The 24285-nt window shown below is 36.7% G+C and overlaps 1 protein-coding gene and 1 long non-coding RNA gene across 7 annotated transcripts in view; one reads left to right on the plus strand and one right to left on the minus strand.

Moving 5' to 3' along the window:
* Positions 1 to 24285, minus strand: part of fermt1 (FERM domain containing kindlin 1) — a 211495-nt gene that overhangs the window by 76157 nt on the left and 111053 nt on the right. For 2 of the 5 annotated variants that reach the window (XM_087298800.1, XM_087298804.1), the window contains one exon: positions 10818 to 10962. The exons of 2 other annotated variants lie outside the window; for them this stretch is intronic. The gene's annotated coding sequence lies outside the window, so the exon portion shown is untranslated. Of the gene's footprint in view, positions 1 to 3994; positions 4074 to 10817; positions 10982 to 24285 lie in introns of all 5 variants that reach the window. One more of the 5 variants, XM_087298803.1, reaches the window with a different exon arrangement.
* The window catches only part of LOC147839463 (uncharacterized), a 33696-nt gene that overhangs the window by 1823 nt on the left and 7588 nt on the right, over positions 1 to 24285 (plus strand). Inside the window, exon 2 of one of the 2 annotated variants that reach the window (XR_015519180.1) lies at positions 10850 to 10946. This is a non-coding gene — a long non-coding RNA (uncharacterized LOC147839463). Of the gene's footprint in view, positions 1 to 10849; positions 10968 to 24285 lie in introns of both variants that reach the window. The other variant, XR_015519181.1, reaches the window with a different exon arrangement.

Here is a 24285-nt window from a genome sequence, read left to right on the forward strand (position 1 = left end):
GGTAGTGGTTTTGTTGTACTGCGCCTTTAAGGCTAGTCCTCTCTGCCCACCTTTTCTACGTGTCTTTACAGCGTGCCTTAATCTCCTCCATCGGCTGCGTCAGAAAACAGACAGACTTAAAGGAAGAACATCTCACAAAGCGTCGCCTAGGTAAAATAGAGCCGCAAGTGATCGATTAAGTCAATTAATAATAGTTGCCTTTACATTTTACAAAAAACATGTAAATACTTGTAAAAAAGTTATGCATGGGTTTCCTCCGGGTGCTCCAGTTTCCCCCACAGACCAAAGACATGCGGTATAGGTGAATAGGGCAAACAAAATTGACCTTAGAGTAGGTGTATGAATGTGAGTGTATGGGTGTTTCCCAGTACTGGGTTGCGACTGGAAGGGCATCTGCTGCCTAAAACATATGCCGAAAGAGTTGGTTCATTCCGCTGTGGAGACCCCTGATAAATAAGGGTGCAAGCCGAAGAGAATTAAATGAATTTACAAAAACACCTATTGGCCTTAAATGCCTAAGACCCAACAACCGCTGCTTGCAGCTATGCTATTATAATATTATAATTGTATCTAAAAAACAACCAGCATAATGTTATAACTTTCTCCTTTTTTGGAAATTATGTTCATCTTTTGGCTAAACTAATCCTCAAGAATAGAGCTGAAAGGGCACAGAAAGGCTGGCTAACATAAAAGCTGAAGATAAAGAGGAATGAGACACTTTGATTTTTTGAGAGGAACAGTAGAAGAGCGCTTGGCAAACAGGATGTTCCAGCGCTTTAAATACAGCGGTTATCCAAAACACCTGCTTTTATCTGAGCTCGCTATCGGAACGAGAACATATTTTCCATTCTTGTTCACTTGTGTATGGCAACTTCAACCCATTCACGTCCCACTTCGGCAACATGAGACGTCTGAAAAAAAAAAAAAACGGCCGTGCATGAAACAAAGAGGGGGAAGTCCGCTTTGGGAGAAGAAAAAAAAACACAATACGCTTACAAACGGTTTTCCCAAGAAAGCATTACAGTACATAGAAGCATGCAGGTGGTCCCAGACACGCTACACAAACAGATGCGTTTGATCGGACAGCATCTTCCCTGGTGGCTTTAGTGATTAATCTGATGGTGACTGACTTTTATCTGGAGACACCTCTGTGTTTTCGGAGACATGTAAGAGCAGGTGCTGTTTTGTCTCATGTCGCAGGTTTCTTTTCTCCTCTGTTCAAGAGCACTGTGGAAAACGTAGGGGTCAGTGAAGAGGGTCTAAAAAATACAAACGGAAAGGAACGAGTAAACACTGCAATCACATCATTTATCATACTTATGCACTCGAGCGTTTTCAAATAATCATCGGAAATAGGTCTTGTGTGGCAAATCCGAATATTAGGATCACGTGTCTGGAACTATGATTTTTTTTTTTAATTTGCGTTTACTGTGATTGAACTGAATTACAATCACTGCTATTGAATTATTAAACTAAAGGGATAGTTCACCCAAAAATTAAGACCCAAAAGGAGATATTTAGAAAATTATTAGAAACCTGTAGTCACTCACTTCCATAGCATTATATGGTATGGAAAAAGTAAAAAGTGACTAAATAATCACAGATTTTTTGGGGTGAATATAAAATAATTATAATACTGCACATTGTTCATTTACTTAATTTTAAAGCAACAGGTTTACTCACGTTTTTAAGTTAACTGAACTAATTGCTTTTAAAGCAACAGGTTTACTCAGTTTTTAAATAAACTTAACTAACTGCTTTAAAAGCAACATGTTTACTCACGTTTTTTAAGTAAACAATGAATTGCTTTGAATTCAACACATTTTTAAAGTTTAGTGAACTCATCGTTTTAAAAGCAACAGGTTGACTCAGGTTTTTAAAGTAAACTCAACTAATCACTTTAAAAGCAACAGGTTTACTCACGTTTTTTAAGTTAAGTCAACTAATCGCTTTAGACGCAACAGGTTGACTGAGGTTTTAAGTAAACTCAACTAATCGTTTTAAAAACAAGTTTACTTAATATTTTTAAGTTAACTGAACTGATTGCTATTAAAGCAACAGGTTTACTCAAGTTTTTTTAATGTAAAGTCAACTAATCGCTATAAAAGCAACAGGTTTACTGAATATTTTTAAAGTTAGGAGAACTAATTGCAGGTTTACTCACTTCTTTAAAGTCAACTAATCACTTTAAATTCAACAGGTTTACTCAGTTTTTAAGTAAACTTAACTAACCGCTTTAAAAGCAACATGTTTACTCACGTTTTTTAAGTAAACAATGAATTGCTTTGAATTCAACACATTTTTAAAGTTTAGTGAACACATCGTTTTAAAAGCAACAGGTTGACTCAGGTTTTTAAAGTAAACTCAACTAATCGCTTTAAAAGCAACAGGTTTACTCATGGTTTTTTAAGTTAAGTGAACTAATCGCTTTAAACGCAACTGGTTTACTCAAGTTTTTTAAGTTAAGTGAACTAATCGTTTTAAACGCGACTGGTTTACTCAAGTTTTTTAAATTAAGCAAACTAATTGCTTTAAATGCAAGTGAACTACTCGCTTTAAAAGCAACAAGTTTACTCATGTTTTTTTAAGTTAAGTGAACTAATCGCTTTAAACGCAACAGGTTGAGTTAGGTTTGAAGTAAACTCAAGCTTTAAAAACAAGTTTACTTAATATTTTTAAGCTAACTAAACTAATTGTTTTTAAAGCAACAGGTTTACTCACATTTTTTTAAGTAAAGTCAACTAATCACTGTAAAAGCAACAGGTTTACTTTTAGTAAAGTTAACTAATTGCAGGTTTACTCTTTAAAGTCAACTAATCACTTTAAATTCAACAAGTTTACTCGCTTTTTAAAGTAAAGTCAACTAATTGCTTTAAAAGCAACAGGTTTACTCAATATTTTCAAGTGAATTGAACTAATCACTTTAAAAGCAAGAGGTTTTCTCACGTTTTTTAAGCAAAGACAACTAATCGCTCAAAAAAGCTACAGGTTCACTCACATTTTTTAAGTAAACTCAACTAATCGCTTTAAATTCAACAGGTTTACTTCTTTAAACTCAAATAACCGCTTTAAAAGCAACAGGTTTACTGAATATTTTTAAGTGAATTGAACTAATCACTTTAAAAGCAAGAGGTTTTCTCACGTTTTTTTAAGTCAACTAATCGCTCAAAAAAGCAACAGGTTCACTCACATTTTTAAAGTAAACTCATCTAATTGCTATAAATTCAACAGGTTGCCTCACTTTTTTAAATGAACTCAACTTATTGCTTTAAATCCAACTGATTTACTCACTTCTTTAAGTAAAGTCAACTAATCGGTTTTTACAATGTACATTGGTTTCCAGCACAGTGATCTTTCTGAGGGCAGAAGATTTGTCTTGCGTCTCCTGAACGGACCTTTCATCATCACCCGAAGCGTCAAAAAAAGCGAGCACGTTTTTTAACAAGGAACCGCAGCGTACTTTCTGACAGAGGGGGAACAAAGCTGGCTTTTGTGCGCCTGTTCTGGGAGGCCAGTAGCTCTTGTCATGTACATGTGAAATTAATTATGAGGAAATACTAAAACACTTGGGTGGAAATTGCTTTTCACCAGATGTTCGGCATGTGAGGATCAATTTAGTATTCTTAGCAAAGCGAAATGACTCTGTATGTTCGATTCGGGCCCCTTTGATGAAAGCCAATCTGTCACTCAAAGCCTGTTGAAAAAAAAAACAAAAAAAAAAACTTCATCGAACTTCTATGCTACTGTTTGTTCCACTTTATGGAGCCTGAGGTAATATGATTACTTAACCAGGTTAGGAAAATAAAATGTTTCGTTCTTAGGTAGAATTTGACATAATGACAAGGGGGCCCAGTCTTTCTCAATGATCCATACACAAACTGAGCGAGAGGGCCTTTTCTCCCCTTCTCAACCACGGTAATGGAAAACGGCAAATGAATCATGGCTGAATTACAGACTGTATATGAGATAACTGTGCGATTTGAGAATTAATTACCTGAGTTATTTACTTTTGAACAGGACCTCTGTCTCCTCTCATTGAGTTTCTCTTCAGTCTTCATTCACATGGTTCGGATCTACAGGCAGAATATTGAATTAAGGCATGGGAAGGCTGACTTTGAGCCAGATTTAGAGTTTGGTAGATTAAGGTGCCCTGCAATGCTTCATGTGTTTTCTGTTTGATTAATAGTGTTGTCGTAATGCGGACAAATGAGGCGCAGGTTATCCACTCCATCTTTTAAAATCAAGCATGAGCTTAGAAATCTACATTGTTTCTCTCAGGCAGGACTTTTGAGGCTTAAATGAGAAAAATAACAGAATAATGTCATCTAGAGTTTCAGAAAAGAACTGAATACTGTTTCAAACTCAATCTACATCATCTTTTGTATGTAAACTGTCATTGTAGACCATTTCAACGTGCTGATGTTATTGGCCCATGAACATTTTCTGCTTGTTTTTAAACTAATTCATAACTGTAACAAGAGGCAATTCAATCATAACTTAACATTAAAACAGCAATCATAGCATTATTTATCAATATGTGGCTCTTTTTAGACTCTTGGAAACTATAGAAATTAAAAATGTAAACCAGAAAATACATTGAGACCATTGTTTTTGTTTACAAACTCAAAATGGTCTATATGCATTTCTATTATAGATTTAGGATCAGTAAGATTTTCTTTAAGAATCATTTGAATTTGCAAGGTTGCATTAGAGTTTTTGAAAGTGTCACAGTAAAGACTTTTATTATCCTAAAAAACAAGGTATAAAGGTACAGTCCTCGCTATTAATAAAACATTAACATGAATGACTATGCTTTTTGACTTAATAAACTCCTAATATACTTCTTTATCACCAGAAATCCAGACTTGTTCATCGCTGGAAATCATTCACTTTCACTCAGACTACAATCCCATCACCATTTGGACTACGAATCCTGTCATGCACCTCACACACACCTGTAACAGTTTTCCATTAATTACACACACATATAGCTGGAAGCTGCTCAAGGATGGATTTCATGGACTATAAAGACAGCACACACAAACACACACACACACACACGCACACACACACAAAACGCACAACTGGGCTGAGTCTTGTTAGTCTGTAACACCACAAAGTGTTTTTTCGTCTAAAGCCTGGTTTGTACTTCTGCTTCAAGTGACTAGCGTGACCCACGGCACATGCAACGAGCGTAGCTGTGCATTCATACTTCTGCATGCTGTTTCTGTTGCTCTGCAATAACACTTCCGAAACACTTGTTTGCAGTGAGGTGTTAATGTTCCCCTGTGTCAAATTTCTTCGCTGGTGTTTTGTTTTTTTCTGAATGCTTCCTTAATATAAATTTGGTTAATTTTTGAGGCAGGAACCGGCAACAACTTTAACCATGAGTAAACACAAAACAAAACTTTTAATCTGGAGCTCCTTCACGGGACTCCACACTTGTAAACAGTTGCTCCAATAGACTACTTATTACTTATTATTTGCTACTTTAGTTGGTAAGGTATAAGATTAGGGATGTAGAATAAGATCATAGAGAATGTGTACTTTTTAAGTATTGAAAAACAGTTATAAGTCACCACATCATGGGTCTCAATCTCAATTTCTGGAGGGCCGCAGCTCTGCAGTTTGCTCCAACCGTAATCAAATACATCTAATGCAACTAATAAAGGTGTTCAAAACTACTACAGACTATTAAGCAGGTGTGAGTTGGAGCTCTTTGGAACTTAACTATGCAGAGCTGTGACCCTCCAGGAATTGAGTTTGAGACCACTGCACTACACGGCATAAAAATAATCAAACAAACAAACAAAAACCTGTAAATTGACAAAAAAAATAAGTTTCTTTTTTTTTTCAAATTACATTCAAAACTTTTGTTCAATTACAAACAATATCTGTAAATTAACAGCTTGACTTTTATGTTAGGTGCTATATATATATATATATATATATATATATATATATATATATATATATATATATATATATATATATATATATATATATATATATATATATTAAAGACAAATTAAACAAATTTTAGTTACTGTGGGGAAAATGCTGTATAATTTATACTTTATTTTGTTTCTGTTATCTAAAATTATATTCAAAACACTGTAAAATTACACTTTAGTAATTTTTACGTAAACTAAAGTGTTTAGTATTGAGTATTTTGGAATTTATTGAACATTTGGTTGCCGCAGTTTTGTTCCGTGCAGAAACACAGTGTTGAGGAGCCCTTATGATTAATTATCTATGACGAATTAAAGCAATGTTAATAGTGAAACCGGTTAATCATTACATCCCTATACGGATGACACATGCATCGTTACATAGCGGCTGTAAAACTGTACAAAGACAAAATGATTTTGTAACCAACTCTGACATATTTTGGCACATTAGGAATATTGGTTCCTCAACAGTAGTCTCTGCTTGGTCGGTGTCCGTGTCGTACATGTACGGCTGAATGCTGGTCTTCTCATTCATGCTGCTTCTCACAGTCTACCTGTTTGTTGCCATACATAAAGCAGATGAGCTCTTGGCTCCGCCCCCTTGTTAAGCTGAGTGGGAAGTCGAAACTAATTTTCAAGTTAAGCAACACGCCCCTAAAACAGCGACCTGTGTACACACCCCCTACATGAAAGTTTTTAACACATTATAATAGAAAAATCTGAATTGTGTTTTGAACTGAACCTAAACTGGTACACTCAGAAGAACCATAATATTAAAATTAAATCCTAAAAAAGGGCTAAAATATGTGTCCTTTAAGTCAAACCTCAAAAAAGAAAGAATCAGCCAAGACATCAAGATGAAAATTGTGGAATTTAACAAGTCTTGTTGTTCTTTTGGGTACAATTTCTAGATGCCAGAAGGTGCCACGATCATCAGTTCAAACTATTATACGCAAGTATGAACAACATGGGAATGTCCAGCCATCATACCGCTCAGGAAGGAGAAGGATTCTGTGTCCCAGAGATGAGTATGCATCTGTGTGTATCAACCCCAGAACAAAAGCAAAAAACGCTGTGAAGAAGCTGGCTGAAGCTGGTAAGAGAGTTTCATTATCCACAGTGAAACGAGTCTTGAACCGACATGGGCTGAATAGCCACTCAGCAAGGAAGCTTCTGCTACTCCAAAAGCATCATAAAAAGCCAGATTATAGTTTGCGAAATCACACTGGGAAAAAGACTTTTGGTAGACATGTTTGGCTGTAATGACCAATGTTACATTTGGAGGACAAAAGGAGACCTTTACAAGCCTAGGAACACCATTCCAATTGTGAAGTATGGGGGCGACAGCATCATGTTGTGGGGCTGTTTTGCTGCTGGAGGGACTGGTCCACTTTACAGCATAGATGGCATCATGAAGAAAGAACATTATGTAGAAATACTGAAGCAACATCTCAAAAAAACAGCCAGAAAACTAAAGCTTGACCACCAGGGCCGGAGCAAGCTGAACTGCCGCTCTAGGCAGAGGACGATCACGCCGCCCTCAACCCCAAAAACGAAAACGAAAACGAAAGTGACCGGTTATGAAAATGAAGTAAGGTGTCGCGGACCTCTTTTCCGGCGCACTTTGCGTGGATATAACTGCGGACGTGCGGGTGCTGAGGGAGGGAGGGAGGTGTCGCGGACACTGCGCTCTTTATTCTGCCGCCCTATGCGCAGATATAACTGAGGACGCGCGGGTGTCGTGGACCTCAATTCTGCCGCCCTATGCGCAGATATAACTGAGGACATGCGGGTGTTGATGAAGGTGTCGCTGATGCCGCCCTCTCTATTCTGTCATCTATGCGCGAATATATCTGAGGACGCAGGTGGTGAGGGAGGTGTCGCGGACATAACTGAGGACGTGGGTAGTAAGGGAGGTGTCGCAGACGCTGCCCACTATATACTGCCACCTTAGGCGGCCGCCTAGGTAGCCTCTATGGACGCACCGGCCCTGTTGACCACAAATGTGTCTTCCAAATAGACCATGACCCCAAGCATACTGCCAGATTAGTTCAAATGTGCTTCAAGGACAACAGAGTGAATGTTTTGGAGTGGCCATCCCAAAGCCCTGATCTCAATCCTATAGAAAATTTGGGCAGAGTTTAAAAGGCATGTGCAAGCAAGACATTGTTACACCAGGGGTCCGTTCTTCGTACCTCGCTTAAATGATCTAATATGATTTGGCAGATCCCGGATCTTTTAATCTTGATAACTGATCTCTCGCTAATTTGGTTGTTCAAACGAGTTCGCGAATCAGATAAGAATGTCTGGATAAACTGATCTGAGATCGCTGCGTGTGTTGTGAAGGACAGATCTATCGATCCTCGAAATCATGATCAGCAATGCAACGATTGGCTGACGGCACAGCAGCATAATGACATCATCTGATTAATATTCAATTATCCATGTGAGCAAAATTACATCAAATTAGCAGTAAACGGCTTGTTAAATATGACACGCAATAACCTTCCACATTTGTTGTGAGCTGCAGGCTTTCCACTTTCATGTGTCAAGAGTATTCATCATGTATTTCAATGCATATCAATGTATTTAGTTCCACGTTTAGAAAATATTTTCTTTATTATAGTAGCCGTTTTTTAATCGGTGTAAAGAATAACTGGTTGTTTACAAAAGCGTTTTCATATTGGTAAAGGCATCTGCAACTTTTGTGAAGCATCAAATCACCGGCATATTAACTATCAAAACATGTTTATGACTGCTGAAATGTATTATTGCTTTAAAAAAAAGTCACATATTGTGCATTTCTATTATACACAATTTGTACTAAAGCGATCTAAAAAGTTCATATCAATAAGTTTTCTCTTTGCACCACGGAAATAAACCGTAAAATTATGAATTTTTTGATTTCTGATAAACATCACCATTTGAAAAAGAATTAATCATTTTGGTCTGTAAATATAACATATCAAAACAATAAAATCTTGAGAGAGAGAGAGAACCTTCAAAATGAAAACCTTCAGAACCTTACCAACTCTAAACTCTTAAACACTAGCCTATCTCCAAGCAATAAAACCTTCCTCTGCTTCAGCTTTTATGGAATATTATGAGTTACTTACTGTCTACATGTCTACAAGGCATGCTGACGATCACCACAGACAAGAACAGCAGGCAAGAGGGCAGCGCCATGAATGAATAAACATTTCAAGCATGTTTCAACGTCAGTGTTTTTAAAGGATAACCGTAACACGTGTTTGTTTGAGAGCAGTGTAACAGAATCAGTTCTCAACCTTGCCTGTTCAAAGTTATAAACAATCTTTCAGGCCATGTCATGATCCGCTAAAAACAATAAACCTGGTTCCTTACACTCAATATCCGGTTAAGGGAATCTAGAAGAATCAGAGAACATTACACGATTACACAAGTTGTACAGCAAAAAAAAAAAAAAAAAAAAAAAAAAAAAAGAAACCAAAACTAACATACTAGGATAGTACTTAATGTATTTTAATGCATGTTGTCACATATTGTATACAAGCATACAATGATTAAATGCTATCGGAATGGACGTTTTCTCACTGCTGTGCTTTTTTTTTTTTTATTAATAAGAGCAGAGAGTACATATTTTCATAATCAACTAAATGCCTGAATGCTTGGCTGCATTTAGTATAACACTACTCATACAACTTCTGCATTTTCTGTATGCATAAATATCCAAAATTACCTATTTAATTCGCCTTAATGTGAATTATTTACATTTACATTTAGTCATTTAGCAGACACTTTTATCCAAAGCGACTTACAAATGAGGACAAGGAAGCAATTTACACAACTAAGAGCAACAATGAATAAGTACTAAAGGCAAGTTTCAGGTCTGTAAAGTCTAAGAAGGGAAGTATTAGTAGTTTTTTTTTTTTTTTTTTTTTTTACAATTAGTGTGATATTCAAAGAGGCAATTGCAGATTAGGAAGTGAAGTGGAGACTAAATAGTTGAGTTTTTAGTCGTTTCTTGAAAGTAGCGAGTGACTCTGCTGTTCTGATGCAGTTAGGGAGTTCATTACACCAACTGGGCAGATTGAGCGTGAGCGTTCGCGAAAGTGATTTCTTCCCTCTTTGGGATGGAACCACGAGGCGACGTTCATTCACAGAACGCAAATTTCTGGAGGGCACATAGATCTGCAGAAGCGAGAGCAGATAAGAAGGAGCAAGGCCAGAAGTCACTTTGTAGGCAAACATCAGAGCTTTGAATTTGATGCGAGCAGCAACTGGCAGCCAGTGCAAACGGACTAGCAGCGGAGTGACATGTGCTCCATAAAAGCTATTCAACAATGGAGTGACATGTGCTCCATAAAAGTGCTCCATAAAAGCTATTCAACAAAGAACACTATATACTAAATAGAAATACTAATATTCTACCGCGAGTGCATCCAGACTGATTTGCTGTTTACTGTATACTTCTTTTTTACCTCTCCAGAGTGAATATATAGCTTAAATCCTGATCACTGTAACAGACTCACTGCAAGCTAGCGAAAACGCCTGATTGCAGTTGTTGCTGCTAAGGGTGGTCCAACCAGTTATTAAGTTTAAGGGGTGAACACTTTCACACAGGGCTATGCAGTTTTGTATGTATTGATTTCTATCCAGCTTTAGTTTTGTATAGTTTTGTATTTAGTTTTTAAAATAAAAGCCTTCATTCGAAATGCAACCCTGCATGATGTGCTTACTTCTGTTATCTTTGACTAATAAATGTGTTTAATGATCTGAAACATTAAAATGTTTCCAAAAACATCGAAAAGAAATAAGTAAGGGGGCAAACCACTGTGTAATACTGCTTTGAATGTATTTTGTGCATTTTTCTTTACATTTACTTACATTTTTAACAGCATTCACAATATTCTGTGCAGGATTCAGCACAGACTGTCTGTAAGGTGGTCTCTGAGCGTCAGGTGGAAGGAAGGGGTACCAGCAGATTGAGGGAGGTCCCAAACCCGGATCAAAGAGGTGTTTGCTCCAGCATCTGGGGTTTGTTTATGACACTGTTAGTGGCAGATCACGGTAATGGAGTGTGTGTGTATGTATTAGAGAGAGAGAGAGAGAGAGAGAGAGAGAGAGAGAGAGAGAGAGAAGAGAGAGAGAGAGAGAGAGAGAGAGAGAGAAGAGAGAGAGAGAGATTACCATTAGATTACCATTTGAGATTATCAAATTACCATTAATCTATTTTTATTTTTATTAATATTTTTAGTTTTACTGATATATTGTTATTTTTATTAATCTATTTTTATTTTTTATTTACTTTTCTTTATTTCTATATTATATTTTATGTTCATATTTGTTTGCACTACTGCCCTTTTTGCACTGTCTTGTCTGTACGCAGCGACGCTGCACTGCTTTGGCAATACGAATGTACAGCTATTTGTCATGCCAATAAAGCACCTAAAATGTGAAAATGTGAAATGTGAGAGAGAGAGAGAGAAGAGAGAGAGAAGGCGAATTACAGGCACAGTGTTTACCCATGCGGATGAATAGATATCAGCCGCTACTTGATTCTCTGCTGTTATTTAAATCAGAGTTTGATCCAGCTAATTATTCTCTAGACTTTGTGAACCCAGCGCAGCTTTTCACAGAGATAAATAGAGCAAACAGGCAATTAAGTCACGTAACCTAAGAGGGCTGGAAACATACAGATTCAAGCTAATTTTTTCTTCATTTACAGGTTCTGTAGTTTTGTGATTCAAGTTTTTTTTTCTGTTTATTTACGGTTATGAATAATTTTATTATCTTGTTTTTGATCTATGCACAGTCTATTATTGATACTAAAAATTCATATGTGCAGTTTAACAAAGTTTGACTTTAAGAAACAATTTAGTAATTTGAAACCATACAGTACAATGTTTAGGAAACAAATGAAAAAGATTACAGGCATTTTTTTAACCAGGTTTTGTAGCTTTTTTGCATCAACCCAGACAATATTTATTACTTCAAACTATTAATAAAAGTCAATTAACATCAATTTGTTGAAGGAAAGAAGGTCCCTTAATGTAATTCGAAAGCAGAAATAATTAAACAAACAAAAAACAACACGAATCCCAAAATACATATTTTATGTATTATCCAATCTTATTATTATTTAAAACTTAATTTACAAACATTTAAGACTCAGAAATCTTTCTAATATGTGACCCTGGAACACAAAACCCAGTTATATCTCAATTTGTTTAAAATTGGGATTTATACATGACTTTAAAACTACACAAATAAACCTTTCATTGATGAATACTTTGTTAGGATAGGACAATATGTGATCAAGACACAACTATTTAAAAATCTGGAATCTGAGAGTAAACAATATCTAAATACTGAAAAATCATATTTAAAACAAATGAAGTTCTCAGCTAATCATAAATTGGGCTTTGCTATATTTACGGTAGGTCATTTACAAAATATCTTCATGTAACATGATACTTACTCAACAGTCTAATGATTTGTGTCATAAAAGAAACAAAACTAACCCATACAATGTATGTTTTGGCATTTTAATACAGTTTTTTTTTTTGTTTTATAAATTTGCTATGCCTAATTTGCTAAAAACAGTAGTGCAGTTTCATATCTTTATCCACAATTCTTACACGAATTTAAAACTTTAAATCATTTATTTACAAATTAATCCAGCAAATCCAGCCATGAGTTTTTAAATCCACTTTGGATTTACTTTGTTGGATTCACTTTGTTTTAAATATTTTGTTTTTTTTTTTCTTCTTATATCACTCAATCTCCATTTCTATATTTTATCTCAATGCAAAATAATAATAACGTGTAAAGCCTCTTGTAATATCTTGTAAAACTTTTTAAATGATTTGTTTTCTTAAACAGAATTCACGACTCACAATTCAAAATATTTTATTTTTAAAACTAAATCTTTACTGATTTGACTACTGGACTGATAGATTGCGAGTGGGGAAAATTAATTTAACATTTTTAGACCCTCACCATGCAAAACATGATGGAGAATGATGTTATATATACACTTACCTCCCACTTTATTAGGTACACCAGTCCAACGCAAAATGTCTAATCACATGGCAGCAACTCAATGCATTTAGTCATGTAGACCTGGTATTTGGGATTTTCACGCACACCATCTCTAGGGTTTACAAAGAAAGTAAGCGGCAGTTCTGTAGGCGCAAATGTCTTGTTAATTCCAGAGGTCAGAGGAGAATAGCCAGACTAGTTCCAGCTGTATAGAAAGGCAACAGTAACTCAAATAACCACTGATTACAACCGAAGTATGCAGAAGAGCATCTCGGAATGCACAACACATCCAACCTTGAGGCGGATGGGCTACAGCAGCAGAAGACCACACCAGGTGCCACTTCTGTCAGCTAAGAACCCATCCTAAGCATTTCCATCCCTTTATGACCACAGTGTACCCATCTTCTGATGGCGATTTCCAGCAGGATAATGCACCTTGTCATAAAGCGTGAATCATCACAGACAGGTTTCTTGAACATGACAATGAGTTCACTGTACTCAAATGGCCTCCACAGTCACCAGTTCTCAATTCAATAGAGCACCTTTGGCATGTGGTGTAATGGGAGATTCACATCATGGATGTGCAGCTGACAAATCTTGTGATCCTATCATGTCAATATGGACCAAAATCTCTGAGGAATATTTCCAGTACCTTGTTGAATCTAAGGATTACGGCAGTTCTGAAAGCAAAAGAGGGTTCAACCCGGTGCTAGTAAGGTGTACCTAATAAAATGGCCGGTGAGTGTAATTTATTGGTATAATTCAACTTCTAGGTATATATTTGGGTGATCTAATATTTCCTAGGGCCCTAAGCAGCTGATTACCTTGCTTATTGCTTAAATCCGCCCCTGCTAACATTACTAACATACTCAATTTATTAAATAATAGCCTCAAAATAACTATACGTACACTAAAAATACACTTTCATAAGGCGGATTAAACGAAACTGTTAAATTCCTACAGCCGGTCTCTATGAAAACATCATGGTCCAGGGTTATGTCAATACCAGCTACGCTGCCGAAAAGACAAGCGCAGGCGTTTAGATAAGTGTTGATAAGTGCACAATCACATCTAGCAAAATACACAGTGGAACACGAGGATCCCGTACCGTGCCACAAGAGGCGTGCTCAGTTAAATGTTTACACAGCTGCTCTGGAGATTATTATTATTGTGAAACCACACACTTTTAATGTTGCTGTGTGGATGCCAAGACGTGTCTGCTCTTTACCTCCCTTCTGAACTCCTCTCCATACTGCGAGGAGCTGCAAGTGACAGATTCGTTAGAGATTCGCTGAGCGTTCGCCACGTTATATCACACACACAGTCTCCGGCTGTGTTTTAGAAAGATAAATAAAGAAGATGTTGTTGCTTGATTTTACCAAAGGCTCAAATCTGCCATCTGCACCTTACTGGGTCCTCTCTCTCTCTTTTTTGAAAGCTTTCTACAAATACTTGGCATGCTTAATCTATACAGACACCAGACAAAGTTAATGCAAAAACAAAAGTAGTTAAAAAGCCTCTATTATGCATTTAAAAGGGTCATATTTTGGTTTTGGGGGTCTCCAACAACATGCTGATATGTATGCAAGGTCAAAAAACACTTTCACTGTCTTATAATATGCCTTTATTTTTACCCAATTAACCCCATTAACCACATGACTCCCATGTGATTTGTTCAGTGATTCATTTGTTCCCTCCTTAGCGCGATGCTAATCTGTGCTGATTGGTCCGATGACGCAGTCTTTTGCGATTGGTCAACTGTGTTCAGCGTGAAACAGAGAGAATTGCCCACCATATATCAATGGTTTTAAAGTAGTCAGAGTGCAGAGTTTATGTGTGAGCCCAATGCAGGAGTGCAATAAAGCAATGCAGTTTAACACCAGCATACTACTCTATTCTTAACCATCACACACATTGGGTATTAATCCACACAGCGGCAAAAGCTGAACTATTTTAAAGCTTGACCACCACAGGTATAGGAACAGTTGACTGTGGCCATAGCAATGAAAAATGGCAGAGGATCGCGAGCTCGAACGCGTTAAAATTCATAAAGAAAGCGTCACGTTTACAACGTGGTTTTAGACGCGATATGAGAACATAAAGAGTTAACCAGATACACTACAAGCCGTTTGGAGAGATTACAAGTAAAAAACACAATTAAATACATAATTTGCAAGCTAGAGAAAACAAGGAGGCAATTATTTTAATTCCACTTAATTTACTTACACTTGTGATATTGAGGAAGAAACTGATTCATGAACTGTGTACTGTAAAGTTGCTGTCAAGCCCTGACAAAGTGTCATCTATCAATAGTCTTTTCTGATCCTTCCATTACCAACAGCCGACGAATCCCCCGTTGTAAGCGTGTAGATTGCTGAAGCACTTATCAAAAAAATGGTTGCTAAATTAATGAAATAAATGACCAAACAGAAATTGGGTGAAAAATAAACAGGGGGGGGGTAGGGGCTATTAATTCTGATTCAACTGTACAACTTTCCCCTACTTTGTTGTTTGATAAACTTCCTCTAATGCTTTCTGCTGTTCTTACATGATCTGTTAAACTTTTAGTTAAGCAACAATTTTTGTGACAGAATAATAATAATTATTTGTTGTATTTCCAAAGTAGTATTTTCATAGCAATTTAAACTGCCCCTTCAATATGTGCAAAAAGAAACAAAAAGCTGGAGTTTTGACTGCATATACGCTGAGGAAGAGTGACTAAGTGTATGTCTAATTTAGGGATGGGAAGATTAATCGATATGTATCGATACGCGGTCATGCGCGTGCACGATGCGAGTGCATCGGTTAAGCAGCAGAGGATGAATGAAATTTTGGAAGCAAATCGAGATGCATCGGTTTTTGCGAGATGCATCGATTTTTCCGAGATACAGCTTATATTTTTAATATAGAATGTATTTTTTATTTATTAACAAGTGTTGTCAACCTGTTTTTGGCGCATAATTTAATCGACCTACATAAAGTATGCCTTAGCAACAGACTTGCGGATGTGTACACTTACACTACAACTCAGTGTATCAGGTGTGCGGATGAAGCTAGTGGTGCGCCCTCAGAAAGCGCGAGAAGCAAAACAAACATTTTATTCCTCACCGAGTTTTAAATCTAAAGTATGGCAACATTATGGATTTAAGGATGGACGACATGACAGGACAGATGCAATTTGCAAAATGTGCCGTGCATCTATAAAATACGCGGGCAGTACAACTAATCTGAAATCTCACTTGAAGCGGCGCCACGGTGTTGTTGTGAAAGCATCTTCCAGTGTTCCTGCATCCCCGGCTTCCTGCACTGCTTCAACCAGCTCCAAAAGTGGTGAGAAAAGCATTGCAAGTTTTTTTTTTCCATGCGCAACAGTTTTGTGCGCTCTACGCCAATAACGAATGCTATTGCATTGTTCATCTGCAAAGATATTCAGCCTAGTGTCACGGAGAACGAAGGTTTTAAACACCTCCTCCTGTTAATTTTTATTTAATTATAATAATAATATTAATAATAATAATGATAAAAATAATGGGTGTCACGGTGGCACAGTGGGTAGTTTGACCACCTCACAGCAAGAAGATTACTGGCTTGTTATATTTTTATTAGCCTGTTGTTTACAGTGACAGTGATGTTTCAAAGCAGCATAACACTGCTAGTTCACCACCTTAAGTTTTGAATAATCAGTGGCAAAATATATCTTTGTAAAACTTGTTTTCATAGTTGAAAAGTTAAATCACAATTCTTGTTGTGCAATGGTAAACCTTTATGTTGAAAGAGTGCAAATATTTATATATATTTTTAATATATATTGCACTTATACATTCTGTTTATCTTGAAAATACTTAAATAATATGTGCTATATGTTCTAAAATGGCCCTCTACTGTAAACTGACACTCTGGCTCTGAGAGAAGAGCCAGTTTGTAAAAAAAGTCTTGATTTTGCTTGGTTAATAAATAATCAAACTCATTCAATGGCACAGCATCCTCTTTCACATCATCTTATAAACTTGATCTAATTAGTTAGTGCTGAAATATCGCATCGTATCGTGATATGGGTGTGAATCGTATCGTGTTGCATCGCAATATGTCACAAATGTATCGCTAATATATCGGATCGTATTCTTTGTATCGAGATGCGTATCGGATCGGCATTATAGCTTAGATGCCCAACCCAAGTCTAATTACCTCTCTGATTTATATTTGGTCACTATGGGCTCTATTTTAATAATTTAGGTACAAAGTACAAAGAAAACAGTTGAACAGACGATCTGCAGCGCAGGGATAAAGAACAAGACTCCTCCGTTCGGCCTCTTTACTTTTTCTTTACCTTTGCTCTTTACTTTAGTACTTTAATTTCATGGATAAGGAAAAGGTGTTGTACATACTCACTGAAGACATTCATTAGCCTACATGTTAAAATTAGTTTTATTAAGCACAAAAACTTGTTTCAAAACTATTTCTAAATTCAGTTCTAATTTCCAGCAAATTAATAAACGAACAATAATAACGAATCAAAAAGTTACATCCAAACACACGTCCTATTCTCATGCCACATATAGTGAAGCATACACCTCCAAAACCCGACAAGTGGAGAAATCTAAACTTGTTTTTATTAAAATAAATATAAATATGGATATAATAAATAATACTGCTAATAATAATAACATTATACAACTGCAAACTGTCATGAATAAACTGAAAAAGCCTCCTGAGATAAAGAAGGCATGGAGCCAGTGTTTTTTATGTATTTATTATTATTTATATAGAAAATAAAAAATTTTGTAATATTTTTATCCTATTATTCTTTTTCAATTGTAAAGATATTTGCGTATTGCTGTACATCCTGTGTATATTAAGCAATGTGTACACGTTTAAGGTGCACAGCTAAAGTGCTCTGCACAAGACTTTAGACCTGCTTTTCAGCTGGTCAATTGCCCAGTCTATTTTAGATCCTCAAAATAGCAACACGCCAACAATGTGCCTTAACACACCCCCTTTTCAGACCAGCAAGAACATGAGTCAACAAAGCATCGCAAATGGATTTACTATTTAAACAATGTGGCACAAAGCCGGAAAATTAGTGTTGCGCTAGTCTGAAAATAGCAACAAATCATGCTAAACACGTCTTGCGTCAGGTATATGATAGGGCCCTATGTATGTGGGTGTCATCATTCAAAATTAAATGCACCTTTTTGCTTATAATGTCTTATTGCTCATGATCATAAATTAAAATAAGGACGAATGACAGCTGAGCAGGACCCTGAAAAATAAACAGTGGAACTCTGACCAATGTGAGGAGAGTTTACTCGCACATGACGTGTTTTAACTTGGTCTGTTTTGATACTTTGCCGAGTTAAAGTGAACTGAAAATAAAAAATAAGAGAATATCTTACTTTGTGTTTAAAAGAAGAAAGAGGTAAGTAAATAGTCATTTCAATTTCATTTGGGGTGAACTATCCCTTTAAAACTCTACTGAAGAACAAAAAAAGTCACCTACATCTTGGATGGCCCAGCAAATGTACACTATAAACGTGAGCTGTCCCTTTAAGACAGTGATTTTGTGTGTGTGTAAGCTCTCTAGCCCGAAAAGCTCTGAGATGTTTTCGTACCATCAGGGGTGAGCGGAAGGGCAGAAATAGATTTGGACAAAACGACCCGTTCTAAACTCGGAAATACTCGACAATCATCCCCTTTAACAAGTCCATCTGAGGTATGGGACGCACTTGTAAAGACCCGATGTAAATTGTGTATCTTTCAGTGAAATAACATGAGCCTCTCACATGAACTCTCCCCATTTTGTTTGACGTGTACCCAAATGCAATGTTTAGGTTTGTCTATCTTTGGTATGCGCACTTAAGGTTGCCTCTCAAGTGTAAACCTGCAGGCCAGGAGACACAACCCACCGTCAGATGCCTCCAAAATATCACAGTGGTGTCAGTCAGTGGAGCTCAAGACTGTGTCAAAGTCGAGCAGGAAAGATTAATGTCTTGTTTTCTTAGCTTGTCAGATGATATATGTGGAATAGGTATGAAGTAGGCTGCCCATTTCGAGGTCACGTCTAACTATAAGCTAAAAATTATATTTGTGGGGGAAAACTGAAAATGTGGCCTGGGAAAACTGGGACGGGTTCATGGCAGACTGGTGACCGGCCACGTATTTTATTGCGCAGTAAAAAGTCCTTTTGGCCCTGTTTACCCCTGGTGTTAAGATTATTTTTGTTTATCGCATGTAGATGAGGGAGACATTTTCCCATTCAAAGCTAATGTTTCAAAAGGAATAGTAAACTGAGAAATATTAAATCAGTCATTCATTTTCCTTCGGCTTAGTCTCTATTTTATCAGAGGTTGCCACCGCAGAATGAACCGCCAACTATTCCAGCATACGTTTTGCGCAGCGGATGCCCTTCCAGTTACAACCTAGTACTGGGAAACACACATTCACATTCACATACACACACATACAATATGGCAAATTTAGTAAATCCTTTTCACCTATAGCGCATGTCTTTAGATTGTGAGGGAAACCAGAACACCGGGAGGAAACCCACACTAACACAAGAAGAACTGCAAACTCCAATCAGAAATGCCAACTGGCCCAGTCAGGACTCGAACTAGTGACCTTTTTTCTGTGAAGTGACAGTGCTAACCACTGATATAACTTCATATAAAACATATAAGAGGTCTTGATAGTAGAAGAACACCCTGAACGTTTCAAAGCTAAATCTGAGGTTGCAGAGTGCACTCTCAGAAATAAAGCTACAAAAGCTGTCACTGGGGTGGCACCTTTTTAAAAGATACACTTTGGTACCTTCAAGGGCACCTAGGTTACCCTTTTTTTCAGATTTAATTTAAGTCTTTTACGTCTCTAGAATGTGTATGTAAAGTTTCAACTCAAAACACCCATCAGATTTTTTATTATACCTTTTACAAGATGCTGTTTTATACTGATTTCCACCAGGGGTGGTTTTGTCGTACTGCGTCTTTAAGGCGAGTTCTCCCCGCCTACTGTTTCTACGCGCCTTCCCGCATGCTTTAATCTCCTCCCTCGGCTGCGTCAGACAACAGACAGACTTAAAGGAAGAAGGTCTCACGCAGCGTTTGTGAGAAATACTACAGTAAGAACTTTACCAATGAGTGTTGTGCAGTTGCATTGATGAGTCACACGCAATATCGTTACAAAGTTCACGCGCGCGCGCACACACACACAGATACACAAGTACACCGCAGCTGACACACACACAGGCAGGCAGACAGACAGAGTGCGATTAGCTTAGCACTGTTTTTGCCATAAAATGTGGCAGGATACAGGCTAATCTCCACTGCTGTGTGGATATCTGTTATGTTATTGTACACAATAAACCTAATTTAACGTCCACAAACTGGGATTGAAGCGTCTTCTTTTATAATTGTTCTGACACGCGGCTGTGGTGATGAATTAAAGCTGAAGTAAATCGCTGTAATTAATTACACACGTGCACTGTTTTAAAACACTTTAAACATGTATAACTTAGTCTTAATCACATTTGATGATGATTGCTGATCCTAGCGAACTGAACAGACCTTTTATTCCCGGTTGCTTTGCGTATGTCTGGTCTTGTTGACATATACACGTGACTACCGGAACATGTTAATGCGCGCAACCGTCAATCAATCCGGTGGGCGGGGGGACTGCACTCCTACGTAAAGTTGCGGTCTGTCTGAAAACCGCTCCAATTGGTCCACCGTTTTTATGTTGTTAAATTGAAAAAAAAAGGACTGGGTGTGTTTATATCACCCCAATATGATGGTCTATACACTTTACCTACACATATGTCTGTCCAAATAGCTTGAAAAGTAGATTTTTCACCATAGGTGCCCTTTAAAGGTACACACACTAGTACCTTTAAAGTACATATTAGCACACATAAAAGACAAATGTGTACCTTGTGGTACCTTTAAGGCAGGAATGTCAAACTCTAATCAACTTAAACTCCTGGAGGGCCGCAGCCCTGCACAGTTTAGTTCCAACCCTGCTCCAACACACTTACCTGTAGGTTTCAAACAAGCCTGAAGGACTCAATTAGTTTCATCAGGTGTGTTTAATTAGGGTTGGAACTAAACTGTGCAGGGCCGCGGCCCTTCAGGAATTGACTTTGACATCCCTGACTTAAAGGTACCACAAGGTACACATTTTGCTTTTATGCTAATATGAATCACTGTGAACCTTTTAACTTGTACCTTTTAGGTACAAAAGTGTATTTTTTAAAAAGGTGCCACCCGAGTGACAGCTTTTGTACCTTTATTTCTGAGAGTGTGATATATTTTGCTATGTGTAACACATTGTTATGTAGTAGTGTGGTTAAAGTCTACCTCCAAAAAAGATCAACGCCCATATTTACATCACTACCTGTTAGCTTTGCTGTTATTACAAATTGAGTACCCTTAAGAATAGAAGTAAATGAAGTTTTATTGTATGGGGTTTGAAACACCCGATTACAATTCCAGCCAAATTATCTTTTTACTTATATTATTTAAAAATTATATTTAATTAAAAATTATATATATATATAATACAAGAGTAATAATAAGTACAAAATAATATTGTAAATATTACATTACATTAGTATTATTGCATACATATATATAAATATTATTACATTAGTATTTAAAAAACCTCATTTACTATATAAAATAAATTAATGGTCATTATTGTCATCATTTTTAAATTAATATAAATTAACATAATTTTGCAGGAATTGTAATCAGGTGCCATATATATATATATATGTGTATAGTTGAAGTCAGAATTATTAAACCCTCTGAATTATTAGCCCCCAATTAAATTTTTTCCCCAATTTCTGTTTAACGGAGAGACGGTTTTTTCAACACATTTCTAAGCATAATAGTTTTAATAACTCATCTCTAATAACTGATTTATTTTATCTATGTCATGATGACAGTAAGTAATATTTGACTAGATATTTATTCAAGACACTTCTATACAGCTTAAAGTGACATTTAAAGGCTGAAATACGTTAATTAGGTTAACTAGCCAGGTTACGGGTAATTAGGCAAGTTATTGTGTATTGATTGTTTGTTTTGTAGACTATCAAAAAACAAATATAGACATTATCTTCAGCAGGTCAAAACTCTAATGAAGGATGTCTGCTTCTCATCCAGGGCTGTTTATGCTAATGAGGGAGAGATCATCACTAATGGGTGGAGCTTTCTGATTCTAATGACACAGACAAATCATAATCAAAGTGTTTATACAGACTGTTTTAAACAAATGTAATTATAAAAAAAAACTGAATTAATACATGTTTACCACGAGAAGCTGGTTATATTCACACATCAAAAAAGTGATTTTTGCATAATAGGTCCCCTTTAATACTAGATTTAAACAAGGACAAATCATGCTCAGTTGCTCTTGCTGTTCTAGATCGGTAGCCGCGTTTTCCGTAATTGACATTTTATTTGCCACTGCATCCATTAATCTAAATGAGCCCCTCAAGATGGGAGTTTTTAAAGGTTTCTGCTTCTATGTATAGCCGGAGCTTCTTATGTCTGCGGAGGAGTCTATAAACAGCTGCTTGTGCTTAAGCGGAGAAATGTAAATCTTGACACGGGATGTTTATGCAGCCCAAGCTTCTAATCATGCGAACGTATAATTCAGTGACATGTGGTGTCTTTACGAGACCAGTTTGATTCAAAGGGCAGATCCCTGTATTTACCAGTCTCTCTCTCTCTCTCTGAACCCCGAGCACGTTATATCTCTCATCTCTACTCTTCAGATCTACTGAAGCTTTCTGTGGTGGAAATATTTCAAAGGCAACTGTTTAAAGATCTCGGAACGGATCCCTAAAAATGTCAAATTCAGTTTTTATTCTTTAAATGCAGTTATTTCTTAAAGGGATAGTTCACACAAAAATTAATATTCACTCTCGCGTGACTTTTGCTTTTTCTTCAGTAGAAGAACATTTTAAAAGATTTGTATCTTTTTTTTGTTTTGTTTAGTTGCGATTCATAAAACACAAGAGATAAGAGATACTGCACTGCAAAAAAAAAAAAAGCTTTTAACTTAATCTATGTTTGTGTCTTGTTTCTAGGCCAAATATAAAAAAAAATATTAAATCTATTATTAATTATTCAAAATTATTCATTCATTTTCTTTTTGGCTTAGTCCCTTTATTAATCTACTAGTAATCTCACAGTATTAACAACTATTTTTTCTTCTAGGTTATGGATAAAATATAGGAATTCTAATTGTTTAATAAAATGAATTAGATTTTTGGGAACCCCCTCATTGTCCCACAACCCTCACTTTGGGAACCACTAATTTGGGACCTGATCCTTATCAAAAAATAAAAATTAAGGTTATATTTATGCTATAATTAGGTAAACTAGGTAAGTTATAGTAATTAGGCAAGTCATTGTATAACAGTGATTTGTTTTGTAGAATATAAAAAAAAAATTGCTTAATAATATTGACCTTAAACTTTTTTTTTATTAAAAACTGCTTTTATTAAATATTTTGGTTGGCAGAGAGCTTCCGTTTGTACCCCAATAGCCAATAATCATAGACTTTCTCAGCCATTGAATGACCAGGCATTCTTACTTTAGCAAAAAGAGGCACTTTAACATTTAGGGAGCTTTCACATCTGTAGTTCGCTTCATTTGGTCTGGACCAAGGACAATAAATGATAGATTGTTGCATCTTCTGCCGTCTTTGGATTGTTTTCACACCACACTGCTGGCTTTGGTCTGAACCAGTTGAAACGAACCAAAATGCAGTCATCTGACAAAATCCACATCTCTCATTGGCCAGATGTTGTTGAACATATTTCCTAAACTGCTTATTGATTAGTTAGAATTCACGTGCGGGAAAATGCCAATGAACTCCCGCAGGTAAACAAAACTGGCAGACACAAAATGTCGCTTTTACTCTGGAGGGACGACTGCACTGACTGATCGTGTCCCTGCTTTAGACAAACTATACATTTCGAGAATAAAGCGCAGCCGCGGCTGGAAAACAGTGTTTTAATGCATCGCACGTCACTTCAGGAGGAGGCGTGAATTAATTTAGGTAAACTGAGACATGCTCATCTTGCGGAAATATTACCAACAATCCATCAGGTAATGTTTTCCCCTCTCTCTCTCTCTCTCTCTCTCTGTTGGTAAAGTGCAGTCAACAAACATTTTTCCTCCATATCCCATAATGCACAGCGCTTCGGCCTACGGCAGCTGAATTAGTCCAAAATGCGCAGATCATATTCTCACCACAAATGAACCGCTCCAGGGTTCGTTTGAAAGCGTACCGAGACCACCTCTTC

The sequence above is a fragment of the Danio rerio genome, chromosome 20, assembly GCF_052040795.2.
Source record: "Danio rerio strain M-AB ecotype USA chromosome 20, GRCz13ab, whole genome shotgun sequence".
Lineage (NCBI taxonomy): Eukaryota > Metazoa > Chordata > Actinopteri > Cypriniformes > Danionidae > Danio > Danio rerio.